Raw genomic sequence first — 18,187 nt, 5'->3', positions numbered from 1 at the left:
ATTATCGAAGAAGAAAAAGCATCAACTAAAGGTTGTCTTTGAAGGAGCATATTGATCGCTTTGCTTTGGAACTATAATGAAATGCCAGGTTAGATTATGAGGTATGCTGCTCATAGATCGCCATTGATCCTAATGCTACTTAAGTTAAACAGGTACTCGAGGAAGATGAAGTTTGACCTGGAAGAAAAGAGTCGATAGAAGAGACAAAGAAGCCGATTGAAGCAAATTTTATCGAGAAGAGAAATATCCCGATTGGATAGCTAGTATAGTCCCTGTAAAAAAGAAGAATGTGGAAATACGGATATGTGTAGACTTCAGTGGACTCGAATAAGGCGTGGTCCCAAGGATGATTTTCCCCTCCCAGTTATGGAGCTCGTGATCGACAACACCTTAGGGTACGATATGTTCTCTTTTATGCATGGATATTCTGGATACAATCAAATTAAAATGCATCCAGAGGATCAAAAGAATACTGCTTTCCGAACACCCATGGGCATCTATTGTTATAGGGTAATGTCGCTCGACTACAAGAATGCGGAGCAACATATCAAAAGAGCTAACGACAAGAATATTTGATGATTTAATTCACAAAGTTGTCAAATGCTATGTAGATCGATCTTTGTGGTTAAAACAAATTACAAAGACAAGCATCTTGATGATTTGTGGACAAATGCCCTTACACGCCTAGACAAATACAAGTTGAAAAATGAATCCCATGAAGTGTGCTTTTGGTGTCTCTCTAGGAAATTCCTAGGCGCCATCGTGAAGACACACGGGGGAATAGAGATAGATCCCTCCAAGATAAAGACAATCCCTGGAAATGTCACCTCCTCAGACATTGAAGCAGCAATGCGCCCCTTCCAAGGGCGCTTAGAATTTATCGGAGATTTATCTCCAACCTCTTTGAAAGATGCAAGCCCTTATCTAAACTGGTCAAGAAAAATGCTCCTTTCAAATGGGATGATGAATGTCAGAGAGCTTTCAACAACATTAAATCAGAGATTGTTGAATCCACTAGTGCTAGTAGCCCCGATTCATGGAAAGCCTCTGATCTTATATACGGCTGCATTGGAAGGGTCTTTGGGGGCTATGTTAGTTTAGAATAATAAAGGAGACAAAGAAAATGCATTATATTACCTTAGCAGGATGTTGGTAGGGACTGAGAGTAAATATATACCAATTGAAAAGCATTGCCTAGCTTTGGTGTTTGCAGTAAAGAAGTTGAGACACTACTTGCTAGCATATAAAGTAATACTCATATCAAAAATAGACCCACTCAAATACCTTATGACGAGGCCGTTGCTTACAGGAAGACTAGCAAAAATGGGCATTGATTCGATGAAATTTGATATAACGTGATACTCCACATGTGCAATTAAAAAGGCAGAGTGCCAGCACTTCTAGCAAAGACATCCTCTCCCTCGATGATTCACCACTTAATCTTGAACTCCCCGATGATGTAGACATTAATAGTGAAAGAAGCAAGGTGGCAACTATACTTTGATGGAGCGCCATCTATAAACCTGCACTCATGTCCCAAATGCCACAAATCAAAGCCGGGATAGGACTCAGGTTCATCACATCGAAGGGGGATCCTCAAATATGCTCTCTCCTCATGGAGCCATGTACAAACAATGAGAGAGAATATGAAGCCCTCATATCTGGTTTAGAACTAGCAATCAAAATGGGAATCCAAGACATACACATATTTGGAGACTCACAACTCATTACCAAGCAAGTCGAAAGAGACTACAAGATATAAAAACCCTCGAACTTCTAAATATTATAAGAAGGTCAAAAATCGATGAAGAAAAATCCCCCAAATACACTTGAGGAGGGTTTCATATCGGAAAAATGGAGAAGTCGATTCTTTGGCAAAAAGTAGCAAAGGAGTCGGGTGAATCCAAATTATGAAAGAAATCCATATGACCATAAAAAATAGAAGACCCATTAGTACGATCCCCGACGTAAGTCGAGAGGAAAGTGCTTTGGGGCAATGCGGAAGTCTTCACTCTCAAAATGCCAAAGGAAGATTGGAGACAACCGCTCATGGAATATTTGAAATATGATAAACTCCCTCGAGGATAAATCAAAAAGGTCTTCGGAGAAAGCGAAAGAGCCCTAAGATTCACCCTCATAAATGATATATTATACCGCAGGTCCCTATGATCAACTCGCCTCGTGGTGCCTCTCATATAAAGAAGCCCAAGAAGTTATGCATGATGTGCATTCCGGATATGTGGTGCGCACCAATCCGGACACAAGATGCGACTCATGATCAAATGCTTGGGGTATTACTGGCCAACCATGGTCGGAGATTGAATTAATTATGCTAGAAAATGTCATCTATGTCAGATACATGGAGACTTTATTCATCAACATCCAAACCTTTACACCCCTACAACCTCTTCATGGCCCTTTGAGATATGGGGAACGGATGCAATCGGTCCTATTGAACCACCATCATCTTTGGGAGATCGATTCATATTGGCCGCATAGATTACTTTTTCCGGATGGGCGTAGCAATCCCTACTGAGAGAAGTCAAGATTGAGAATATCCTCAAATTCTTCAGGGAAAACATCTTATATAGATTTGGGACTCCAAGAAGAATTATTTCATATAACGGCCCCCCGCCTTCAAAAGCTTTAAGGTTGGGAGATTCGCACAACATCATAAAATAGATTGGAGATATACCTCCATCTATAACGTTAGAGCAAATGGATTGGCAGAAGCATTCAATAAAACCCTCTCAAAGCTGTTGAAGAAAGCAGTGTCTAAAAACAAGAGAGATTGTCATGAAAGACTCCCGGAGATGTTATGGGCATATCGCACTACCTATAGGACTCCGACACAATGCACGCCATATTCTTTGGTATTTGGAACTGAAGTGGTCTTACCTCTCGAAATCCAGATACCCTCCCTGAGAATGGCATTGCAAAATGAAATTTCCAATGAAGATAATGTTCGGCTCCGCTTGGATGAATTGGACTCTCTAGATGAAAAATGATTAGGGGTGCAACAAAATCTCGAAGTCTACAAAGCACAAATGTCTTAAGCATACAACAAGATGGCTCGTTTTTGGACTTTTACCAAAGGAGAGATGGTCCTTGTCCTCAGAAGACCCATCATTACCAACAAAAAGGCCGAGGGCAAATTTAAAGCAAATTGGGAAGGCCCTTATGTTGTGGAGATCATCTACGAAGGAGGTGCATATCAACTTATTGATGCCAATGGAGAAAGACCGATGCCACACATCAATCGTCGTTTCTTAAAGATATATTATGTTTAATGTAAAAATGTTTGCCTATGACGGAACGTCTGGTCTCTCACAAGGGTTGACTAGTCATGTACAATTAAATGTACTTCTCGAGGCAAAACATTTAATTTTCATGCATTTATGTAGTAAAATCATTTTTGTACTAAAAATTCGTTCAATGAAATAAGGAGACATATGTTTGTCTATGAAGGAATGTCCGGCTCCATGTACACCTGTCATGCACAGTTAAGCGTGCTTCCTGAGCCAAATACATCGGTCCCTGTGATTTTCCAAAAAAAATTTAAAAAATAAAAAAAATAAAAAAATAAAAAAAAACAAAAAACAATAACAACCACTTATGTATGTTGAAGTGTTGAAAGTTGGAAGTTTCTTTGATAATGTTATTCCAATCAAGGTCTTCATCGGGTGACTAAATTATCTTTGGTTGCCCTGAAATTTCTTTCAGACCATAAATACATGTTTAGTCTTCAATCTGAATGGTCGAAATTTGATTTGAAGATTACATAATTTATAGAAGAGAGTAGGACTTTGGGCCATGATGCAGGACACCGCTTCTCTATGTTCAATGTTGATCAATATATTAATCGGACTATACTAAAAATTCGGATCGGTCTGAAAGTTTTTATGAAAACTCTAGCCTTGATAAGGCTCAATGTGAACAGTTATGATTGAGCGTCAAGTCCATCAATTATCAAAATAACATCGCAAATCAAACATGAAATTCATTAATGATTGTCATTACACCATATTCAAATTCTAGCGTAAGATCAGATAGTCAAAAGTGTTTCAATCCTTTTGAAATTTTTTCTATATGATCAAGGCGTTCTGATCTTCAATATGAACGGTCACGATTGAATTCTAAGTTCATATGTCTATTATAAAAAATTCGGACATCTAGAAGCAGAATTTTCCTAAATTCCTACCCAGCTACCTCATCATCAAGTCAAGAATCACCATATCAAATAAAATTTAATTTAACTGAAAAATTTTACAGCCATTTATAAGGTCCTTATCTCTAAAATGAACGGTGGAGATTAGAATTTGAGCTCATTTGATTATCATAAAAATTTGAGTTCAAAGACCTTGTTTGTCTAATTCCGTGTTCACCCATGGTGTTATCAAGTGGATGAATGGCTTACAAAATCATTCCAAATGTGGTTGAAAATATTAAAAAATACAAGGCCCTCATTCAAAATGAATAATAACAAAAAAAAAAGAAAACAAAACAAGAAAAAAAATCAATCATGATTTCAATTCTTCAAGTATTCTATTAAAAACAAAGACGCTTGAGAAAAGAAAAAAAAAAAGCTAAGGCTTATTCAAATCAAATGTCCATGATCAATGTTTTAAAATCAATTGCTAAATCATAAACAAACTAGAAAAGCAAACTAAGAAAATAAACTAGGAAAGCAAAGAAAGAAAGAAGGCTCTTTAATGCCAATAAATTTCAACAATGATTCTTTTGCTTCTTCCAACTCATCAAGCCATTTTGTGAAAATAGCCATAAGAGGAGTATCTAAGTTCTCTTCTTGATTCTCAGCAAGATGTGTCTTGGCCTCATCCAATACAACTTGAAGATTCGCTTGTGTAGACTCGGAAGCTTCAAATAGGTCCGTTGAATCCGCTATCTTTTCACCCAAAGTCTTCATTGTGCCTTGAATCTCACAAAGTTCAGCCTGAAGTTGATGTTTCCTTTCAGCAAGTTTCTGATACTCCTCCTTGTTCGCATTTATGTCATTGGTCCAGTCTGTCCTGAGATTGTTAAGATGCTCAAGTGCCAAAGTTCTTTCGTGTACGCATGCCTTGGCTTGTTTACTACAAATGCAAGCTTGAACATTAGGATCCTCTGAGGCTTCTTTAGCATAGGATGCACATCGAGCGATTTTCTCTATGAAAGGCTCTAGACTGGTCAAATCAATGTTGAAAGGTTCAAAAAGTAATTTTGACTCCTTCACTTTGTTGATGATGACTTGGTAGTTGTGATAGTCGAGGGACTTGATATTGTTGATCATCTCGTCTCGCAGGCGTAAAACTACATTAGGTATATTCTTTGAACTACAAAGAAAATATACAAATAAATTTTGGCCTTTGATAAAAAATAAAAAAAAAGAAAGAAGAAGAAAAAATAAAAATAAAATGAGAATAAGAATAAAAAAACCTTGGTCTTGTTCGGGCAAATTTGTAACCCCGACGTCGGCATTAGAGCCGTCACTTTCCAATTCCTCGGTGGGAGTATGAATGTCCTTAGCAATTTCTTGGACGACTGAAAAAAAGGAAGAAGAAGAGAAAATAATATATATATATATGTCACGGTGATTCGCACACAAAGCAAATAAATAAATAAATAATACCTTCGCTCTGCATTGCTGGAGATGTGGTGTCAACATTGACGTTACCACTATCATGAGGCGTGTTGTCAATGTTAGCATTTTTTCTATCGCAAGGTACACTCTCAATATGACTATTCCCGCCATCACTCTCTATTGAAAAGGGGCCTCTTTTATAAAACTTGCCGAAGGAGTTTGACTAAGAGATGAAATACTTTCATCCTCTTGAATTACTTAAAAAAAAAATCGTTATGCGATACAAAGAAAAGGAAAATAAAATATATATATATAAATAAATAATATAAATATATTAAAAAAAACTTTCTTGGATTATTGGCGGGTTCTGCGGGAGCTCATTTTCCAAGGCAACTTGTGCATCCCCTAATAGAAAGAAAATTTAAAAAAAATAAGGGGTTAAAAGAAAATAATAAGAAAAAAAAAAGAGAAAATGTTGAAGAATGATTGTTCCTTATTGAAATATAATACATGACTTCTCAAATCTCATGCATGGATACATGAATTAGATGGATGTTGAATTTATACTATCATGCTTGGTGGACCCCACCGTGGGTTTTATATCATTCAAATGAATGATGCATGTTAGCCATGTTACATATGCATATGACTCAAATCATATAATGAGTTAGGAATAAAATAGGTTTATATGCCTATTCATATTTTTATTACAAAGTATTTGCCATATTGAAACCCCAAAGAAAGAGAATGTATGACATAGTATATGGTAAATAAAAAATAAATAAGTAAGAATAATAATAATAATAAAAAAAAGTTAAAAGTTATTGGAAAAATTATGGAATGTTTGGGGAAACTTGCAAAGAATAAAAAGGGAATAAAATGAAAAAGGGGGGTTTTATTGCAAAATCTATGCAGAAAGGTGAAGAAAAAAAGAATGATATTTGAGGATGTATATATGCAAAAATTATGAAAATATGTGAAAACATGAAAGTTAGAGGGTTTAATTGTAAAAAACCATGAAGAATATGAAAATATGGAAGTTTGGGTAATATTTTCAAATGTTGAAGAAGTGTGGAAAAAGAGAAAAGTTAGAGGTGCTAGTTGTATAAAAATTATGAAAATATGTGAAAATATGAAAGTTAGAGGGTTTAATTGCAAAAAAACCATGAAGAATATGAAAATATGGAAGTTTGGGAGTTATTTGCAAATTTTGAAGAAATAAAAAAGGTTAGAGGACCTGGTGGCATAATTTTTTTTAAACTTTTAGAAATTCAAAGGGTTAAGGTGCAAAAATGACATGAGGGCAATACCTTGTAGTGGGTTAGGAAGAGCTTCTTCAATGTCAATATTTTCTTCTACTCCAATGTTGTCTTCCATCCCAACATGGTCGCCAAATCAAATGTTTTCTCCGGCGCCAACACTTAAATCTTGTGCGTTTACTTGATCTAGATATAAGACGTCATCAAGTCTTTAAAGATGCATAGATGAAAAAGAAGGAGAAATAAATATTTCTTACCATGGGAGCTCATGTGTATCTCTAGATCTAATGGGGGAACATCATTAATTCCTGGAGGACTTTGAATAGCCCTAACATTGTCTAATTGGGTGTCATGAATTTGTATCCCTATATTGAAAATAGACTTTGAGTCAAAATTTGGACTTTGAGTCAAATAAAAAGTGTGAAGTTACAAAGTTTGACCTTGAGTAAAAATTTGGACTTTGAGTCAAGTAAAAAGTGTGAAAACTATAAAGTTTGATTTTGAATAAAAAAAACTCAAAAAAATAAAAATAAAAAATAAAAATAAAATAAACAAAAAATTCAATGGAAAAAATTCAGAATCATAAAAAAAAATTCAGAATTTTAAAAAAATCGAAAAAAAAAGATTTTTTAAAAGAAAATTGTTGAAAAAAATTAAATTAAAAAATTTAAATTAAAGTAAAAAAAAGAAAACGGTGTACAAGGAAAGGAAAAAAGTTTATGGGGATTTTTGAAAATTTTTTGTGAAGGAAAAGAAATAAAGGAAGAAAGTTGATTTTTCTTTAAAAAAAATAATAATACTAATAATAGAAAAATGAATAAACAAATAAGTGAATAAATAAAGTTGACATACCTTCAGTTCTTTGTCGCTTTGATGGGACAACTGGGTTGGCAGTAAGATCAGTGTCATCAATGAATATACTTTCATTGATAAATCTGTGGCCCTTCAAAGATTAACCTTGCTCCCTATTAATGGTTCTCTTGTCTCTAAAATCATCTTGGATCAACAATGAATGTTTCTGTTAGAAAAAAACTTCAATAGTCCTCAACCATTTCTGTGCATAAACAAGTATAAGTCTCCATTCTCTATCATGCACAGGAATATAGAATGAACTAGACGTCTTCTGGTGAGAAAGATGAAGCCAGTACCCCGCAAGAATCCAGAGAGAAGAAGCTCTCCTAGGAACATCAATGTACGCTGGAGTATGCTGATCGTATCCAAATTGACGCCCAAATCAATGCGAGTTATAAGGTTCTGCAAAAAAAATCTCCTGCACAACGAAGCGGAAGAACTCCACAATGAAGATTCATCACATATTCCATGGTATATAAATCCAGTACGTTGGGTCCAGTCGGGTATCTAGAATCTCGTACCACCTCGTCATTAGATGCATGAATGAGAAAGGGCGAGATATGAAATTGTTTTAACGTCACATAAAGTTCCTCACATATATAGGATTGACAAACGGAGTTGCAGTAGAATTCATAAATTGCAACATCTTGGGTATTCTCAGCAACCCAGGGATACTTAAGGTATTGTCGTTTATTCTCCTTTTGAGATATAGGCTCCAGAAATAATAACCCGCCCAAGCATACAAGAAATGAACAGGGAAACATTGTGGTAGGGAATCCAGGCCATCTCTTGTGTTTAGCCATGACATTTAAGCCTAAGTATAAGCGCGCTAGCACTGCAGCGGCAAAAGCTACTCTCCTCCCATGTGCGATGTTGCATGCCATCATAAAAACTCCTGGTCTAATCATCTTGGGATCACCAGGCATAATAAAAAAATAAATCCAAAGTGTTATAAAAGCAACTAAATCTGCTTTGAAAACAGGCTTTAGAGGGGGATTAGACGCCGACCTATAGCGGGAGCTGTGTCTTGATCTCCTAAAGAACTCCACCCAATCCTCAAAGAATACATCTTCGTCGACGCTTTGTTGTGAGAGCCATTGAAAGACGTTGAAAATATTTCTTAAAACAGAAAGCTCAGGGTCATATCTTCGGCATATTGTGTTATTAGGAGGTATGACTTCATCATAGATGTCTCCAGTGATTAGAAGTCCTCCCAATTCCTTGATGTCCCATAATGAAATCCCAACTTCTCCGTGCAAGAGGTGGAAAGTGTTAGTGTCGAGACACCATAGTTCTACTAATACTTTATAAGAATTCATGTCAAAATCATAGCGGCATACTGAAGCCACAATCCTACATATCAATTCTGCTTCAGATAACTCGTTGGAGTAGTTATTGACCATGAATTTTGCCCACTCTGCATAATAAGGAAGATCGATTAAACTATTTTGGATAGGCTCCCTACCCTTCCATCCAGGTGATGATTGATGATCCTAGATCCAAGGGTTTCGAATGTCTTCAAATCTTTTACTTCTCCTTCAGGTTTCAAGCAAATTGCATTAGTTAGACCATCTTCAAACCAACGGTTTGTGAAAAATTTGGCAATAGCCATACGGTTTGGATAGCGCTTCACCCACTCTGATTGTTCTCCTCCTTCATATATGATTGCGGGTTCGGCTTCAGAATCAAACATAGCGAGTGTGGCACATGAAGACTTGACCTTGGAGAACCTCATTGTAATTTTGGTTCATATACCAAAAAGGTTGAGATGTATTGGTCATGACAAAAGAAAAGATTGGGAATTCCTACTTCTCTCACTCAAACTCACCAAAGAGAATTTTCGTGAGACAAGTAGGAAGGCGGCATTTGTTTATATATAAATAATATAATGCATGTCCTAATGGAAACCAAATTACAATTTAATTTAAATTCTAATATATTCTAATCATAGATATATTTAGAATTAATATTTAAATGTCCTAATCTTAATCTTAATTGATTATTTGGTTGTCTTGGACTAAAATGCAAATTCCAAGGTAATACAAAATACAAATTACAAGATTGCCCTTAAGAACATATCTCGACGCATAAATGCAAAATTACAAGATTACATTTGAGAACACATATCTCGAGGTAATCTCAAATCTTAGGATAGAGAAACACATATCCCGAGGCAATCCTAAATTTCATATAACCTGAGAATAGATCTCGCGGCAACTTGAGGAATGTAAATCCCGAGGCACCCCAACACATATCTCGAGGCAAATTGGGTTAATTGAAATTAAAAAAATAATAATAATAATAATAATGGTAATAATAATAAAAAATTTAATAAATAAAATTATTATTAAAAAATAATAACAATTCAAAATTACAAATTTGAAATTAAGGAGAATAAAAAAATAATAATAATAAGTTAAATTAAAATTTTAATTAAGAAAATTTGAATTGACCAGGTAAGAATGAAGAAAAAATTTGTTTTAAAAGGGGATTTAAAATAAAAAAAATTTAAAATTCAATTTTTAAATTTGAAATTAATTAAAAAATAATAATATAAAAAAATAATAAATATAATAATAACAAAAATTTAATTCAAAGAAAAAATTAAAGAAAAAAACATTTAATGAAAAAAATTAATTAATTAATTAATTAATTAAAATAAAAATTTGATCCTATCCAATCCGTTGTGATTCTCCGTGATTCTTAGGGAGAGATCAAGATTAGGATAAGAATGGGAAGATGAAGCTTTTAAAAGAAGAAAAAAAGATCTGATGAAGAGGGAGGAAGTGGAAGAAAAAGGAAGGATTAAAAAAAAAACTAGAAAAAAAAAAGGTTCGCTCTCTCTTGCTTATTGAGATAAATATGTATATATATATATATATCTATATAAAGAAGAGGTCGCTGCCGCTGCTCATCGTCGTTGCCATTGTTCACCGCCGGGGCATGCTTGAATGGCTGAGATAATGCGGCCAAGCATGCCTTCCTTCAAGCACGCCTCACACTGCCGCCGCCTCCTTGCTCCTCTACTTCTCTTGCTCTCTCTTTCTCATTCTTCGCATTGGATCCAGTCTGAGGTTGTGGGAACAAGAGGAGACGCATCGATTCTTTCACTGTTTGTTTATTAGCAAATCATGGCAGATCAAGTACATCACCCATCTGTCATTCAAAAGGTTGTGGGTCAGTACCAGATTAGCTCTGGCTTTTCTCGAGATTTGAAGGCTTGCCAAAGCTTTTATGCCCTTTCACTGTATACAAGGTACTTCACAACTGGGAATTATGTTAATGGGGTACTGCAGAATCCTTTGATGCAGCCGTACAAGGCAACCTGTAACCTTTCAATGGTGCCGTCGGTCTCACCTGTCTTTGCTCATGCACCTGCAAAGAAGGGTTTTGCTAGCTTGGCCATAGACTTTCTCATGGGTGGTGTATTTACTGCTGTTTCAAAGATAGCGGTATCTTCTATTGAACGTTTGAAGCTTGTTATCCAGAATCAGGATGAAATGATCAAGGCCGGTCGTCTTTCTGAGCCTTACAAGGGAATCTCAGATTGCTTTGCTCGCACGATCAAGGATGAAGGTTTTGCTTCACTATGGAGGGGAAATACTGCAAATGTGATTCGTTATTTCCCAACTCAGGCATTGAATTTTGCATTCAAAGATTACTTCAAGAGGCTGTTTAACTTCAAGAAAGACAAGGATGGGTACTGGAAATGGTTTGCCGGCAACCTGGCATCCGGTGGCGCAGCTGGTGCTTCTTCCCTATTATTTGTTTACTTCCTCGACTATGCTCGTACCCGTCTGGCCAATGATTCCAAAGCCGCAAAGAAGGGCGGGGAAAGACAATTCAATGGCCTCATTGATGTCTACTGGAAAACTCTGAAATCTGATAGCATTGCTGGTTTGTACCGTGGTTTCAACATCTCATGTGTTGGAATCATTGTTCATCGTGCTCTCTACTTCGGAATGTACGATTCTCTGAAGCCAATGCTTCTGACGGGAAGCCTGCAGGATAGTTTCTTCGCAAGCTTTGCCCTTGGCTGGCTGATCACGAACGAGAGCAGGACTAGCATCATATCCTATTAACACGGTTCGCAGAAGAATGATGATGACCTCTGGTGAAGCTGTGAAGTACAAGAGCTCTTTTGATGCATTCTCTCAAATCTTGAAGAACGAGGGAGTAAAATCTTTGTTCAAGGGTGCGGGAGCAAACATTCTCCAAGCCATTGCCGGTGCTTGTGTTCTTGCCGGTTACGACAAACTACAGCTGATTGTCTTCGGCAAGAAGTACCGCTCTAGCGGCGCCTAAGTTTCAGGCTGACCTGACCATTCCAATAGATGGCGATAAAAACCAAATACCCGAATTTTATATTCAAAATCATGTGCTCGTTTATTTAGCTAATTTTTTTTAACACACAATAATTTTTTCCTACTAAGGAAAGGTCTTCCTCAAAATTTTTGGAGTTAATGTTTCTCCGAAACCTCTATTTTTTTTTCATTTTTATAGTCTATCAGCTACCTTGGGCATTCCATCCTTTTGTGTTAAAAGAGTTAGGCAAAGTGTTATGTTCTCAACATACTTTTGAGGCAACAATAAGTAGACTGCTAAAATTCAGTAGTCTTTGATAAAAAAACAAAGAAAAAAAAATCCAACTATGCAAGCATAAAAAATGAAGGGAAAATAATCATGTGCATGGAAAACAAATTAAAAAAAATAATTAGAAACCATGCATACGTGCATGAAAATTAAAAATAATAATAATAACAAAAGAATGAGAAAACATGCTCACATGCATAAATATATATATATATCTAAAGGTGGGCCCACCATCTAAAATGTATATATATACATATATATATAATAAAATGAGTGGAGAGTTCCATGCATTTCAGAGGAGAGTATATAAATATATATATTGAGATAGCATGCACTCTGATGTCAAGTACAAAAAAGCTGAATATTACTTGGCTTTTGTGCAGGTTCTCGATTGATTGCAATTTTCATATTTAAAATTTTTGGAGTTTATCAATTGCTACCGTGAATACAAGTAGGAGTAGTGAAAGTTTTAAAACATATTGACAATCACTGGTTTTATTAAGTTTGGAAACCAATTGGAATGTACCATCCTTTTAGTATAAAAAAAAATCTCTCAATTTAAGTGGCTCATGCATGCATACCGGAGAATTAAAAAAAAAGAAAATTAAATTAAAAAAATTAAATATAAAAAAAAAGGAAAAAAAGTGTGCAACGGTAGATATATAAATTCAAAAGTGCATGTCCCATTATAAGAGAGATAACACAAGTATAGATATAAATCAAGTGTGGTATTTGAACAATTTCGATCCAAAGTAGCATCATGGGTTAGTCAATGATTAAAATTTTCAACTCAAAGGCAGTAATAAGTTTCAAAGCGATAACGAGATGCCTATCACATACAACAGTAAAGTATGTAAGGCGATGATAAGGCACAAATAGTAGTGACTTATTCATTTCAAAACTGCAGTGAGGCACGCAACGCAGTGGCAAGGCACAGGTGGCGGTCAAAAAAAAAAATTCAAAACAGGCAAAATTTATAATTCGGCCTTTACTAGTATTTTTTCCATTAATTGGAGGTTCCTAAGATTCTAATCTGGGATAATTAATAGTAGAGGCTTGCCTCTATTAGAAATTGAAAAAGCCACACAATAACATATGATATTTGTGATTCGATATATCGTTTGGTGTATTTTTTTTTTTAACAAAAATGATGCCAAACGCATATTTTTGATCCTACATCCACGCCGTTCTTAGCAGATCAGTGAACGGTCGCGGAGACAGTACTGGAGTTTTGAGTTGACTGAAGATACTCTACTTATACTCCATGGTGCAGAGTGAGCCCCTACATCTAGGGCATATTGTAGCAAAGTATCTATGATATTAATGTTAGTATACTCTGGGTGGATTGCTGTCCTTTGGGTCATATATCACTTAACTTGTTTGTGGTATGGGTTTGACTGAGGCGATTTGAGGGGCAAAAAAAAACTACTATTCCTTCTTCTCTTGGACTTTACACTATACGACTGATGGGCATGGTGAGGAGTGCTGCACCTGGTATGTATGTTCTGATTATGAGGCTGAGGATTCCTAGCCTGCACCACCACCACAGCAGGATCCTATGGAGATTAATGTTCCCACAACAGCTTCTAAGGCTCCTCCGGCACATCTACGTTCATCGCCTCAAGCCCATGATAGTTTTGAGAGGCTCGATAGTGCTGTGGGAGTCTTTCAGACTGATTTGGTTGTAGTGCGCGTGACTCAGGTCATGAATCATGAGGAGGTGATGGCACGTCTTACACTATTTTAGCAGATCCTAAAGCGTGACTCTGCAACGTCTTCCTCTCCTGGATCTCGAGCATCACCAGGATCTTCTATTCCACCAGCACCACCAGCAGCAAATGACATCGATGCCTGATGCGTCTTGTTCTTTATGTTTTTGTTTATTGTACTTTTGTATTTTATATTATCTTTGGACTTCTATTTCTCAAAAAGGTTCTTCCTTCTGAGTTTATTTTACTGCTTTAGTTGTTTTATTGCTTTATCAAATTAAATTTAATTGTTTTATCTTTATAAACTCATTTTTAATTATGTTTATGTGAATTTTACTAAATCTCCTTGTGTATACATGCAGATGGTGTTATGAGTTTAGTGAATGAGGAATAGTCATGGACACGGTCATGTGGAATTTTCACATGGCCGTGTGAACTTCATAACCCATTGGAACTCAAGTCCCAAAGAATCCAACTCTACCAAATTCTGCACTAGGAGTTCAAGGGAGTATTGTTTCAATTGCCCACCTTCACACATGTTTTTATTGTTTTTATCAATATTATGGTTGCATGCATATATTGGTACATTGAGGGAATGTACAGCTTCAAGGAGGGGGGAGTTTACTTTACACATGTATTACACTCGTGTGTTTTATGTTCTTGCTCTTGTAGCCAATTTTGGTTCACCTTAGTTGCAAGGGTTATATTCTTAAGTTTAGGAGAATTTTTGAACATTGATTGCTATCATACTCTAGTTTTACTTCAATTTGTGAGGAATTTTCTGTCCGACTATTTTTTTGTTACACTACTTACTCGTTAAACTTATGGAAACTCTTGTTCATAGTTTAAAGGACTGTAGTAGCATTCTTTGAGATTTTTTAAAAAAAAAGAGAAAAAAAAGAATGGAAAGGAAGTTGTTTGATTGTACATATGGGGTGGAAAGTGCTACCACCTATGAAGTATGAAGCTACTCTCATAAGTTGGATACTAGTTATGCCCCAATGAGAGAAAGAGATATCTAATAGGATGAGTGAAAGGTACTACCCTGGTAGAAAGAGCTACCACCTTGAAAGTATGAAAGCTACCTTGGCGGTCGCCTAGGAAAGGGCTACCTTAGAGGATGTGTGCAGCTACTACCTTTTTCTTTTTACTTCATAAATAAGTCCTATGTATTAAGAACTTTAGAGAGTGGATATTGGGTTGACTTGAGTTAGTTCTGATTTGAGTTTTTAGCTAGAGGAATGATTTTTCTTATTTGGTATTCGAAATCATCCTTACTTTCAAAATGCTTCTCTTGTATACTCTTGGTGAACCTAAGGCTGAGCACTTCTAATTTTGCTTGTGGACAAGCAAAGGCTTAAGTTGGGGGAGTTTGATAAGTGCTTGTGTATGAATTTTATTAAGCATATTTTACTTATAATGAGCATTGCTTTTATCAGGTTTTATGGCTCATTCATGTGTTTTTGTGTTCTTTTGTGCATTCTGGGTTGTGGAGGCAGTATAAGAAGAAAGAAAGTGAAAATAGGTTGTGAACATAGATTTTGTGGATTCTCTTGTATGGAACAAGTGTCAAGACATGAGCCGTGATCAAACACATGAGGGTGTGTGCCAACTTCCAAGAATGTGCAAGTCTATCGACAAATTGGAAGGGCAAAAAAATAGTCACAAAATCATGTTCCAGCTTGTGCAGAGTTTTCAAGAGCGTTATTCGACATGACTTACCACATTGGTGTGTGCCCAACCGTGTGGCCTCAATGGAACAAAAGGCATTCGGGGATCACTATAGCAGTTAATGCAGCAAAGCACTATTCATAGATATTGTAGCTATTACTGTTCACAAAATGTAAAATTCAGAAAATCTTAGAATCCACATGCCCATGCAGAAAATACACAAGGCTATGTGAAATCCCAATTTCAGCATTATAAATATCCCGCCTAGAAGAGTTATTTGGAAATATTTTTCCTATCTTCTAGAGAGAGCATGGCTAGGTTTTAGATGAGGTTTTTGTCAGGTTTTGGATGAGTTATTAGGGGAGCTTTCGACGGTATTATTTTGGTGAGGTGTGCCCTAGGCTCGACGGAGGAGGTCTTGGAGAAGGAGAAATGACTCTTGAAGACCATCATCGCAAACAACAAGAGGTTATTCTTATGGATAGTTTGCATTTATCTTTGATTTATTCTTTGATTTTGTATTGCTCCATGGAGAGCTAAACCCCTAGTGGGTGCTTGGACTTGTAAACCCTAGGATGATTTTTTATTGACTTTTATTATGTTTCTTTTAATTGAGTTCCAATCTTGAAAGCTTATTGTTTGATTTTTAATTAGAGTGAAACTAGGGTTGAGAATCCATCTAGTCACCCTTTTGACGAGTGACCATCACCATTAGGGTTAGACTTAGCAAGATTGAAGAAGGTTGAGAGGGTGAGTGGAGATGTAGTGGAGCGTCCCCTTTCCATTCCAATGTGATTTATCCTACCGCCATATTCCAAGAGTTCTTTGCAATCACAATAGAGTGAAGCGTTGATAGATCTCCTCCATTAGATCTTAATTGTGCAGGCACAATAGAGTGAAGTGTGAGAGATCCCTTCCACTGGGGTTTTAGTTGTGATTAGGGATCTTTTCGCCTAGACCAAAGGGTTAGATCTAGATTTTGGGAATAGGATTTATCACTTGGAGTCCCTAGAACCCCAAGCAGTCCCACGCAGTGTGAGATGTTGAGAGTATTCCTTTCCGTCAGGGCATACGTAGAGGGCTAGTCAAAGTTGACCTTAGATTTGGAACTTCTTACTTTTGGATTTCCACGACTCTTTAAATCTCAATTAGGGAAGTGTAATATTAGTCTTGCACTTAAAACAATAGTCCTAGGGGTAGTACTTTCCAAGTACCAAGCTTTATCATTGAGTGTTTCTTCCTCTTTACCCTTTGTTTATTTTCTTGCTATTCTATTTCATTAACATCTTAAATACAATCACTAATTGATCATCACCTTAGCTAATTAGCAATACTATTTGTTTCTAGAGTCTATTCCCTAAAGATTTGACCACCCACCCCTCGGGTACTTTATTACTTCAACACACGTGCACTTGTGGTACACAAGCAAGGGTGTGTCAAACATCATCAATTTTCTCTTCAAATTTATCATTCTCTTCATCTAAATAATCATCTCCAAAATTTTCTTCCTCATCATCACCATCTCTAAGAATTAAGTGGGTTCTCAAACTAGCATATGCCTTATCTTTACCTTTTAATGGCCTGGAATTGAAGTGCTAAGCTTTGTGTACAACCTATCTATAGTTGCCTTAATTTTAAGTGAATTTTAATTGCATGTTTAGTTTTATGTATGCTTTTTTTGTTTTCAATCATCAAGATGTGTGGATAAAATTAAAGTCAAAGTAAAAATGAAAAAAACGTAACCAAATTTGTAGATGCTTTGGGTTTCAAGCGCCTAGCGCCTAGCTGGAAAGGCGCGTGCCTTTGAGCCTTGTGTGCCTCGCGGCTCAAGCGCCCCTCGTTGATAACTATGGTCACATCATGCCTCATACATATAGGTAGCTTCTTATAAATTTGCAAGTCACCATTTAGCAGGGTTCAGAACTAGGGTTTTATGGATTCAAAACTAGGGTTTTATGCCAAAGGCAGATTAACCTACTTTAAATTCCTTTAGTTCTTCCCTATTTTCAAACACTAAATTCAATTTATCATCTATACAAAGAATGAGAATCCACCAAATAGAAAAGAAAATTCAAGGCACGTAAATCTAAAAGCAATAATACGAGCAAAACTAAACAACCAATGAAGCAAACTCAATCACAACAACAGCGCAATTGCATTCATTTCTAGATGAAATAAGCTCAAATTACAAGATAAAAACTAGAAATCTAAGATTTAAAAGGGAAAACAAAACCTTGGTGGAAAGATAGGTATCCTGAATAGCAGACCAAGAGTTGAAATCCTTCCGTCTGAGGCTGGGAACAAACATGGCATCGAAAGAGAAGCTCCCATCGCCATTGCTTGACTTTGGCTTGACCGCGTGAAAGATAGCTCGGCCAAAGCTCCGAAGGCACTACATCTCGATTGAAGGGGATGTCTCTGATTCGCAGAGCAAAGGGAAGGGTTTTTTAAGCGAAAGTCGTAGTGGGTTATCAGATTCTATTCATGTGATCCGATAAGCTATCGGATTTTATCGATCTGAC

At 36.3% G+C, this 18,187-nt stretch overlaps 1 pseudogene; it reads left to right on the top strand.

The window, feature by feature from the left end:
- Positions 1-10,796: 10,796 nt before the first annotated feature.
- Positions 10,797-12,097, top strand: LOC120263592 (annotated as a pseudogene).
- Positions 12,098-18,187: the final 6,090 nt, after the last annotated feature.

Source organism: Dioscorea cayenensis, chromosome 1, assembly GCF_009730915.1.
Source record: "Dioscorea cayenensis subsp. rotundata cultivar TDr96_F1 chromosome 1, TDr96_F1_v2_PseudoChromosome.rev07_lg8_w22 25.fasta, whole genome shotgun sequence".
In the NCBI taxonomy this organism is placed as follows: domain Eukaryota; kingdom Viridiplantae; phylum Streptophyta; class Magnoliopsida; order Dioscoreales; family Dioscoreaceae; genus Dioscorea; species Dioscorea cayenensis.
This window is presented reverse-complemented; position numbering and strand designations above follow the sequence as displayed.